The sequence below is a fragment of the Sinocyclocheilus grahami genome, unplaced genomic scaffold (assembly GCF_001515645.1).
Source record: "Sinocyclocheilus grahami isolate Dianchi unplaced genomic scaffold, SAMN03320097.WGS_v1.1 scaffold918.1, whole genome shotgun sequence".
Classification (NCBI taxonomy): domain Eukaryota; kingdom Metazoa; phylum Chordata; class Actinopteri; order Cypriniformes; family Cyprinidae; genus Sinocyclocheilus; species Sinocyclocheilus grahami.
The window spans coordinates 224,499-236,664 of NW_015506097.1; the positions used below are offsets into that span (position 1 = coordinate 224,499).

Sequence of the window (12,166 nt, forward strand, 5' to 3'; positions counted from 1 at the left end):
GAATTTAACACTTATATAAATTGATTGTAAACCCTATTATTTTATTATGAGCAAGACCATCTGCTGCTATTTAATAAAAAAAAAATAATAATAAAAAAATACAGTCCTTCACATAAAATAAATAAATCATGGGGCTTTAACAAAGTTTTACATAAAATTGAATTGAGATCTATTTCACTTTTCTTTGTTTTGTAGGTAAACAAGCTTTACATTCAGTAAAATATTCTGGTTTTCTGATCTACTAAAATTCTAGTGATTTTAAAATGTTTAAACACAAGTTGTTTTCCGCCAGCGTCAGTTATTGCTGCAGTAATTGTGATATTTGTTACTTATGTGTTCATGCTGTCCATGAAAACATTCTACAAAAATTCAGTTAAATGAGGAACGGCTAGAAAAATTGTGCAACTGCGCCACATAGTGGTCACAATGGTAATGTCAAAATTTCAACATGATATCTGCAGAATTTTTAAAGTCAAATTGAAGACTAAGTCTTTTGTAAGCCCTCCACAAATAAAATAAAATGCTAAGGGTAACTGCAAGTTTAGAATGCGTACTGAAATTGGATGTAACAATATGCACTAATATATAAATAGTAGTATATAAATAGCCTACATACGATTTAGAGGTCGATGGATATTGGTGTTTGCCGATACGATAATATGTGTTAACCCTTTAACTATCACTCACATTTTTGAACATAGACGTGAAAGTGCATGATCCAAACTTAAATTTTTATAATTCATGAACGAAAACATTTTGTACCATTTTCATGGTAATGCAATGTTCGATTTTAAAATGGGTTTCAAAAGGTTGAATTTTGAGATTTAAAGTTTTCAATTGATATATAATTTCTAAAGTGTGATAGAGAAAAAGGCAACGAAGACGACTTTTTTGACAAAGGTCAGAACTCCTGTTATGATGTAGATTTTTGAGGTGCACTCTTGTCATAAATTAATCTATTACTTTTCCTACATAAGTTTTTACAAAAACATTGGTAAAATATCTATTTAGGAGTCTTAGACCTTTCCAACGATATATGGTTTGTCATGATTAGATTAGGATTTCATTGTAATATAGGGAAGTAAACTTGGGCGTCCCACAGAGGGGATGGGTGACAGTTAAAGGGTTAAATAATGTTTTTAGTCTTTTCTTATTGTGACAGGGCGCCAGTGAAGCCACAAGATTTTACACTTGCCAAATACAGTGTTTATTGTGTATCCAAAATACCAAGAATATCCAGGAGGAGATATTATATCCCAAGATATAACACCCCGAAATACTTCTTATTTTTAAGTGTTTATGCTTTACTACGGCCTTCAATTTGATCAATTTGCTGCTTGTGCCATATTATAAAATGTTTATTATATTATTTTAATATACTTTTTTTGTTGTTGTTGCTCCTGCATAAACTCATTCAAACATTTAATCATCACAGTACCTGTTTTAAGATACAGAAAGGACTGTGCCGAATACAAATTGATTAAACCCAAAGCACACCAGTGAATAAATGATGACATTCTAAACATAAAAATCAACCCTGCAAGAAGCTGACAGTTATGGGAGAGAACATAAATAAGATTTACATCAAATATCAACAGAAGACTGAATTTTAAAATGAAACAAAATTATTTATAATTTGGGTAAAATTACACTTTTTCTGAATTAATTATTCGTTTGGATTCAAACTACAACAATTATTTAAGTTATAATAGTTGTAATATTCACTTTTGACTTTAAAACCGACCCATCTCACAATTACTGATTTCGAATGGCACATATGTCAGTGTTATTGATAGGATATCTGTGTAATTTATGTAGTGACATTACATAGTTTTACTGTTGCATTGCTGCCCAGTGAAAACCCTGGATAGTGCGGTTGAGTGAATGTAGACTGGACTTTATGAATGAGGGTCATTGTGTCAGAGACGCTGTAGAAGGACAGAATTCCTGCACCGTGATCCACATACACTCCTATTCTAGAGGAGCTGGACGCTACGATGACTTTGCATTATTGTGCAGGAATATGTATTTGGGGGAAGAGCACAGCAATTTCCAGGACTGATTATTATGTCCAAACTTACACTCATTGTCGCGTCCCTTCCTGCTGATGCTCTTATAAGACAACGATACACCCAAACATGCACTCTGACCACAGTCGACCTCCCAGTAACAGCGTCCAGACACGCTCTCTCTACACAACACCTGAACTACAGAATCAAATCTGTCCGGATGATCAGGATACAGCAGGCCTGTAAGAGTGCTAGTAACCGTCCTGTTCCCATCAGACAGACTGAGGTTTTTATTAGTCGTGTTTGAATCCATAGTGAACTGATGGAAATCTAAAAAGAATAGAAGCAGATCATTTTTATTAGGTATACCTTAAGATCAAAGGGTTTCAGAAATTTCTATTTGGATTTCAATGGTTAAACTTACATCTCAAGTATTCCTCTCTGGTCTCAAAATCAGGGCCGAGAATGATCTGAACGTGTTTCACTAGGAAAACCACAAGGTCTCTGATGTTTAATTCTCATGTTGAGAGAAAAATATATTCTGAATCAGTGGTGTCAAGCATAATTCCTGAAGGGCCGGAGCCCAGCAGAGTTTTGTTCCAACCCTGCTCCAACACATACCATGTAGTTTTCAAATAAGCCTGAAGGACTTGATTAGTTGGATCAGGTGTGTTTAATTAGGGTTGAATCTAAACTCTGCCGGGCTCCGGCCCTCCAGGAATTGAGTTTGACACCCCTGTTCTAAACCATTCATGCTGAATGAACATCAATAAATAGATGAATGTCTTATAATTTACCTGTACCAGATATGTTTTCTATGGCCTCTCTGCAGTAATGATTTAGTTGGTCTCTGAGACAGATTTACTAACATCATCAAAAGAGAGGACAGAACTGATGATGATTCTGGGTGATTTTGAAGATCCAGAGACAGAGAGGGACTGGAAACTCTACACAGACAAAAAGACAAACAACAGATGAAACAGAAATACTTCACCCAAAAAGGACAATTCCCTAGAGCTAAGGGGGTGCGATATCACAATTTTTGATCGTGGACGATTAAAATGTCTCCACGATCTGCATCTGCTTATGGTCTCGATATACTGTCCAATGCCACATACATTCACAACAACTCAACTGTTACACTCACGGGACACTGCACTTATTCGCAATCACAGAAGTGCATTATTTGCATGTGCTTTAAAGCCTTGCCAGTTAAACGTTTCATTCACATGCTCTTCTGACTTGCGCTTTTTCTGAGCGCGTACACACCAAAAAGATAACCAAGTTACCTTTTGCGTCTGATTGCACTAATACTGTCCAAAACACACAAGGTTTATAAACACAGCTGGTTACGTCTAAAGTGAAAGTATACAGTTGAGAGAAAAACGAATGCGTGCCTTTATAGCAGATGCGTGCAGCTCTTAAAGTGACAGCAGACTAATAGTAGGCTACTAAACATGCTGCCACCTGTCATTAAAGGGATAGTTCACCCAAAAATGAAAATTCTGTCGTTATTTACTCACTCTCATGTTGTCCCAAACCTGTATTAATTTCTTTCTTGTGCTGAACACAAACAAAGATATTATGAAGAATGTGGGTAACCAAACAGTTGCTGGTCCCCATTGACTTTGATAGTGGGAAACAAATGCTATGGAAGTCACTGCGGACCAGCAACTGTTTGGTTACCCACATTCTTCATAATAAATGTTATGTTCAACAGAAGAAAGAAACTAATTTATGTTTTAAACAACTTGAGAGTGAGTAAATGATGAGAGAATGTTCCTTTTTTTGGGTGAACTTTCCCTTTAAATGTTAATAAACATCAAAACAAAAAATCTAAAATCACTCACTGCTCTTGACTGAAGAACTTTAATAGAGTTGCTTTAATAAGAATCAATGTATAATTTATACAGTGAAGTGTATATAGTGTTTTATTTTTATATTTGTTCATTCAGTTTCTTGAATGCTACTGCTAAATACACCTGCTGTAGCTGAAAAAAAAGCACTGGTTGTTTTATTTGTATATTATGTGTATTTGTAATGTGCATTTTTGTTTTTATTTTTTAATAACAAAGATAAAATAATGACAAAGATTTTTATCTTCGCCCACTTTGGCCTAAATATCTGCCATTCTTTTATATTTTGTTACCTTGTAAGGCTTCCTTTTTAAAATAGGGAAATTAGTTTGGCTGTAATGCTCAGACAACTTGCAAAATAGTAAAACCAACATGACAAAGAATCGTGATAAAATTGTGAATCTTGATCTTCCTGAAAAAAATTGTGATATGATATTTTTGCCATATCGCCCACCCCTACCTATAGAGCACAGATCTTTTTTTTCTATATAACAACATAATTCATAATAAGAATGAATGTCATGACCCAAATCCAATTCTGTTACCTGAAGCAAATGGACGTGATCATCTGTGTCTGAAAGCTGCTCCAGTTCAGTCTTATTCGTCCTCAGATCCATGATCTCCTGCTTCAGCCGCTCCGGTCGTTCTTCAGCTCGACTCACTGAAGCTCTTTCCTGAGCTCTGATCAGCTGTGTCACCTCAGAGCGGCTTCTCTCAATGGAGCGAATGAGATCAGAGAAGATCTTCTCACTGTCCTCCACTGCCGCCTGTGCAGATCGCTGTTAGGACACAAATCACAATCAGTGAGAAAGTTCTTCAGCAGAGGAAGAGAGTCTCAAACAGCCAGCAGTTGTTCTCCTGCAAACTCACCTTATGAGACTCCACAGTCTCTCTCAGTTCCTGAAGCTTCATCTCTTTCTTCTGGATTTTCTGCTGGTATGTTCTCTGCATCTTCCTCAAATGACCCTGTCAGATAAACAAATGACCACAGAAACTTATGTAACAAAATAGAAACGATTACAACATCATTACGTAAATTACTGAATTTGAAATCAGTGTTATTTATTTATTTATTTTTGATTGAGTAGGTTGTAGCACCAAATATGGAAAGATGATCTTCAAAATCAAATTCCTACTCGGCTAACAGAGAACATTCTCACAAATATCACTAACGTTTTTCAAAAGTTATATAAATGTTAGGACAAAACGTTTGTAAGTAACGTTTATCGACCTTTTGATATTTTATATACGTTCTCATAATGTTGAGAGAAAACGTCCTTATGATGTTATTTGTACTGGATGAACATTCTTGGAAACATTTTTGTAACCTTTAAAAAACATTGTAATTACATCAAAACATTTTAACATTCTTAGAAAACATTAAAATAGCGTTATATTTTGGATGAAAATAAAGTTAGTAGAATGTTGTACGAAACGTTTTTATAACCTTTAAAGGTGGGGTAAGAGATTTCTGGTAGAACATTGTTGACATTTGAAATCACCAAAACAAACACGCCCCTACCCCAAAAGGGACTCGCCCCTGTTTTGATAGCTCCACCCCACACATTCGTACGCAACCCAGGCAACGATTAGTTCTGTGAAACAAAGCAAAACCAATATTACACCGTGTCTACACCGGACGCGAGTGGCGCGGCAAAATACTATGGAACTCATTATAATCAGTGATGCTGTCTACACCATAGATATATATACAGTACATATCTATCGCACCGATCACAGGCCTTCCGCTCCTTAAGTTCTCTCCAGCGCTGGAAAGCTGATCCGATATTTACACAGGTCCTACTTCTTGCCTTCAGCCTTCTTTTGTTCCGCAGACGTTGTCCTCTTTGGTTTTTTATCCGCCATCTCTATCTTTTGGTCACTCGGCTCAGCTAATGTCCGTCCTGTGCACTGAACACTCTCCTCCGCATCATGAGTAGACACGCCCCTTACTGCTGATTGGCTACAACTTTGTTTTGCTAGTCGGCCCGAATCAGTTTTCTAAAGCGTTTTTGAAAAATTGCTTACCCCACCTTTAAATAATGTTATAATCACAAGAAGAAAATAGGACATTCAACATTTTAGAAACATTTCAAAACAATGTTCCCACATAACTTTATTTATTACCTGGGTAGTTTCCCTTCAATAGCAATGTATTACTAATATTCCATTGTCAATGGCAACACTCATTCAGGGGTCCAGGAAGTGAAACAAGTATCTGACAACGTCCCACAGTACTACAAACCACACCTCTACAATTACACCCCCTACAAATGAAACAGCCAATTAGGAAATTTCATCAGAGCCCCTCCCTGAGAATCATATAGGGTCATATGGATTACAGGGATAGGCAACTTTATTCCTGGAGGGCTGCTGTCCTGCAGAGTTTAGCTCGATCCTCAATCATACATACATGAAAAACCTAACAAAAGTCTAAAGGATTGCTTAAAAACTACAAGCAGGTGTGTTTGATTAGGGAAGGAGCTAAACTCTGTAAGACAGTGGCCCTCCATCATATTTGTTTTAAAGCATCAACTCTGAGCGTCCAATCCACTTGCATTATATGGGCTCACAGAGATTGATTATTTTTCTAAAAACCTCAGTTTGTGCGCCAAGGAAGAAAGAAAGTCATATACATCTGGGACGGCATGAGGATGAAGAAATGATGAGGGAATATTCATTTTTGGTAGTATCATCCCTTTATGGCAAAATTGTAAACAAATTTTATATTATGTTAAAGGGATCATTTACTCACCCTCCATTTTCAAACCTGAATGAGTTTCTTTCTTCTGATGAATAAAAACATATATGATGGTAACCAAACAGTTGATGTTACCCATTGACTTCCATAGTATGGGAAAAAATACCGACATTCTTCAAAATATCATCTTTTGTGTTCAGCAGAAGAATGAAACTCATACAGGCTTGAAAGTGGAGGGTGAGTAAATTGTGATAGAATTTTTATTTTTGGGTGAACTATCTGTTTAACATTCATATTTATTTGGTGAGTAATCCTGAAAATGTAATAAGTTGACTGTACATTACCCCTTATTTATAGTAGGGGATCTGGGCAAATAAACTTTTAGCAATAAGTTTAATTTTAATGTCACTTCATACCTGCATCTTAGACTTTTCTTCTGCAGCTGATACAGTCTCATGGTTTCTGTGTTCATCCATCACACAAAGAACACAAATAAATAGCTGGTCAGTGAGACAGAAAACCTCCAGAATCTTATCGTGTTTTTGGCAGATCATCTGCTTCAGTCGTCCAGTGGCATCGATCACTTTGTGTTGTTTATCAGAATGAAACTCCTCAAAATGAGTTTGACAGTAAGAGTTCAGACACACTAGACAAGACTTGAATGCTTTGTTTTTCCGCCCAGTACAGACGTCACACTTCACGTCTCCAGGTCCAGCAGGAACAGCATCTCGAGGCTCAGTCTTCTTCACTTTCTCCACCATTTCAGCAATCATCACATTCTTGCCTAACACAGGTCTCGGCATGAAGGTCTTTCTGCACTGTGGACAGCTGTATGTTCTCCTCTGATCTTCCTGATTCCAGTGGCCTGTAATACAGCTCATGCAGTAACTGTGTCCACATGGGACGGTTACAGGTTCCTTCAAGAGATCCAGACAAATTGGACAGATGAACTGGTCCTCAGCCACTGAAATACTGAAATCTGCCATCTCAGACATATAGAGCAACAATATGGATTAATATACAGTACATATCTATCGCACCGATCACAGGCCTTCCGCTCCTTAAGTTCTCTCCAGCGCTGGAAAGCTGATCCGATATTTACATGGGTCCTACTTCTTGCCTTCAGCCTTCTTTTGTTCCGCAGACGTTGTCCTCTTTGGTTTTTTATCCGCCATCTCTATCTTTTGGTCACTCGGCTCAGCTAATGTCCGTCCTGTGCACTGAACACTCTCCTCCGCATCATGAGTAGACACGCCCCTTACTGCTGATTGGCTACAACTTTGTTTTGCTAGTCGGCCCGAATCAGTTTTCTAAAGCGTTTTTGAAAAATTGCTTACCCCACCTTTAAATAATGTTATAATCACAAGAAGAAAATAGGACATTCAACATTTTAGAAACATTTCAAAACAATGTTCCCACATAACTTTATTTATTACCTGGGTAGTTTCCCTTCAATAGCAATGTATTACTAATATTCCATTGTCAATGGCAACACTCATTCAGGGGTCCAGGAAGTGAAACAAGTATCTGACAACGTCCCACAGTACTACAAACCACACCTCTACAATTACACCCCCTACAAATGAAACAGCCAATTAGGAAATTTCATCAGAGCCCCTCCCTGAGAATCATATAGGGTCATATGGATTACAGGGATAGGCAACTTTATTCCTGGAGGGCTGCTGTCCTGCAGAGTTTAGCTCGATCCTCAATCATACATACATGAAAAACCTAACAAAAGTCTAAAGGATTGCTTAAAAACTACAAGCAGGTGTGTTTGATTAGGGAAGGAGCTAAACTCTGTAAGACAGTGGCCCTCCATCATATTTGTTTTAAAGCATCAACTCTGAGCGTCCAATCCACTTGCATTATATGGGCTCACAGAGATTGATTATTTTTCTAAAAACCTCAGTTTGTGCGCCAAGGAAGAAAGAAAGTCATATACATCTGGGACGGCATGAGGATGAAGAAATGATGAGGGAATATTCATTTTTGGTAGTATCATCCCTTTATGGCAAAATTGTAAACAAATTTTATATTATGTTAAAGGGATCATTTACTCACCCTCCATTTTCAAACCTGAATGAGTTTCTTTCTTCTGATGAATAAAAACATATATGATGGTAACCAAACAGTTGATGTTACCCATTGACTTCCATAGTATGGGAAAAAATACCGACATTCTTCAAAATATCATCTTTTGTGTTCAGCAGAAGAATGAAACTCATACAGGCTTGAAAGTGGAGGGTGAGTAAATTGTGATAGAATTTTTATTTTTGGGTGAACTATCTGTTTAACATTCATATTTATTTGGTGAGTAATCCTGAAAATGTAATAAGTTGACTGTACATTACCCCTTATTTATAGTAGGGGATCTGGGCAAATAAACTTTTAGCAATAAGTTTAATTTTAATGTCACTTCATACCTGCATCTTAGACTTTTCTTCTGCAGCTGATACAGTCTCATGGTTTCTGTGTTCATCCATCACACAAAGAACACAAATAAATAGCTGGTCAGTGAGACAGAAAACCTCCAGAATCTTATCGTGTTTTTGGCAGATCATCTGCTTCAGTCGTCCAGTGGCATCGATCACTTTGTGTTGTTTATCAGAATGAAACTCCTCAAAATGAGTCTGACAGTAAGAGTTCAGACACACCAGACAGGACTTGACCGCTTTGTTTTTCCGTCCAGTACAGACGTCACACTTCACATCTCCACGTCCAGCAGGAACAGCATCTTGAGGTTCAGTCTTCTTCAGTTTCTCCACCATTTCAGCAATCATCACATTCTTGCCTAACACAGGTCTCGGCATGAAGGTCTTTCTGCACTGTGGACAGCTGTATGTTCTCCTCTGATCTTCCTGATTCCAGTGGCCTGTAATACAGCTCATGCAGTAACTGTGTCCACATGGGATAGTCACTGGATCCATTAGGAGATCCAGACACACTGGACAGATCAACTGGTCGTGAGCCACTGATATTCTGGCTTCTGCCATTTCACACACACATATAGAGCGACGACACGGATTATGAGAACAGTTTAGTTTCTATTTCTATACTGGAAGGTTAATATCTTCCTGATTGTTGAATTAGTCATAGAATTGTAGGTAAAGGGAAAACCCTATATCTACAATTCTATATGACTAATTCAACAAGGCTAACAAAAGTGAAGATGCACCACAATTTAGAGTATTTATAACTAGTGTTATTTTAGTAGCATTGATATACTATATTAGTTTTTATTAATATTTTGAATGTTTTATATTTCCCATTTTCATTGAATTTTTTTTTTTTTACATTTTTGACATTTAGCACTTCCAAGTTAAACTAAATGAACAATGATAAATGTTGCCTTGGCAACTGGTTGAAATAAAACAAGTTTCAGTTATTTTATTTTAAGTAACAAAACAATGTTTCGTTAAACATTTTTTTTTTTCTGATTTAATTAGTCATGCACCAGAGGGTTAAATGGTAAAAGTATTTTTAGATGATGACAAAATGATATTGCTTAACAATCATTTTTCGAGTTGCACTACAAATTTTTGTTTTAAATTTGCTTTTAAATCAAGACAAAATAGAGGAAAACATTGCTGTAGATGTAAAGCAAGTCTGACAATAAACAAATTAAGCTAAAACAAAAACACAAACAATGAAGTCAAATTTACATGTCATTTAAAAATGAATGCAACTGTTGGTGTAAGATTATTATGTATAGCTCTATATCACCTCTATATCTTCTTTTTCTCTCTATCTCTCGAATAATCTACTTTACACAAAGACGGACAGTACTCTGCTGTAAAAGTACTTTTCAGATGTCTGTACTTTATCAGAGTGTTTTTCTTTAGAAAACTTTACTTCACAACATTCCAAAGCATAATTTTATACATTTTACTGCACTACGTTTCATATTAAATATAATTGAATAATTAATTACATTAGAAATCTATTACTTGAGTACAAGAAAGTACTACATTTTTAATGTTCTTAAGTATTAAAGGTAAAACAAATGAAATGAAGTGCAGTAAAAAGTATGACATTATGCTTTGGAATGTAGTGAAGTAAAGTTTTCCAAAGAAAAACACTGATAAACTACAGATGCTTTTTAAATTTACTTGAGTAAAGTAAAAATACTTCACTACTGTCCACCTCTGACTTATACATATACACACAAGATATAGATACTATATTAGTTTTTATTAATATTTTGAATGTTTTATATTTCCCATTTTCATTGAATTTTTTTTTTTTTTACATTTTTGACATTTAGCACTTCCAAGTTAAACTAAATGAACAATGAGAAATGTTGCCTTGGCAACTGGTTGAAATAAAACAAGTTTCAGTTATTTTATTTTAAGTAACAAAACAATGTTTCGTTAAAAAAAATTTTTTTTCTGATTTAATTAGTCATGCACCAGAGGGTTAAATGGTAAAAGTATTTTTAGATGATGACAAAATGATATTGCTTAACAATCATTTTTAGAGTTGCACTACAAATTTTTGTTTTAAATTTGCTTTTAAATCAAGACAAAATAGAGGAAAACATTGCTGTAGATGTAAAGCAAGTCTGACAATAAACAAATTAAGCTAAAACAAAAACACAAACAATGAAGTCAAATTTACATGTCATTTAAAAATGAATGCAACTGTTGGTGTAAGATTATTATGTATAGCTCTATATCTTCTTCTTTTTCTCTCTATCTCTCGAATAATCTACTTTACACAAAGACGGACAGTACTCTGCTGTAAAAGTACTTTTCAGATGTCTGTACTTTATCAGAGTGTTTTTCTTTAGAAAACTTTACTTCACAACATTCCAAAGCATAATTTTATACATTTTACTGCACTACGTTTCATATTAAATATAATTGAATAATTAATTACATTAGAAATCTATTACTTGAGTACAAGAAAGTACTACATTTTTAATGTTCTTAAGTATTAAAGGTAAAACAAATGAAATGAAGTGCAGTAAGATTATTATGTATAGCTCTATATCACCTCTATATCTTCTTTTTCTCTCTATCTCTCGAATAATCTACTTTACACAAAGACGGACAGTACTCTGCTGTAAAAGTACTTTTCAGATGTCTGTACTTTATCAGAGTGTTTTTCTTTAGAAAACTTTACTTCACAACATTCCAAAGCATAATTTTATACATTTTACTGCACTACGTTTCATATTAAATATAATTGAATAATTAATTACATTAGAAATCTATTACTTGAGTACAAGAAAGTACTACATTTTTAATGTTCTTAAGTATTAAAGGTAAAACAAATGAAATGAAGTGCAGTAAAAAGTATGACATTATGCTTTGGAATGTAGTGAAGTAAAGTTTTCCAAAGAAAAACACTGATAAACTACAGATGCTTTTTAAATTTACTTGAGTAAAGTAAAAATACTTCACTACTGTCCACCTCTGGAGTTTTTTTGAAAATACAAGATATAGAGGTGTACAGCACATATACATAATCTTACAGTTGCATTCATTTTAAGTACATATCGAACCTTATAACAGCTAGTGTGCAAACACAAACACTGCTGCTATGTTCATGTCTCATCTCACCTGCAGGGGTCGCTGCGGAACTGCAGATAGTCA

The 12,166-nt window shown here is 35.3% G+C and overlaps 1 pseudogene; it reads right to left on the bottom strand.

Annotated features, from left to right (window-relative positions):
• Nucleotides 1-1,810: 1,810 nt before the first annotated feature.
• LOC107564239 (tripartite motif-containing protein 16-like) lies at nt 1,811-7,552 on the bottom strand (annotated as a pseudogene).
• Nucleotides 7,553-12,166: the final 4,614 nt, after the last annotated feature.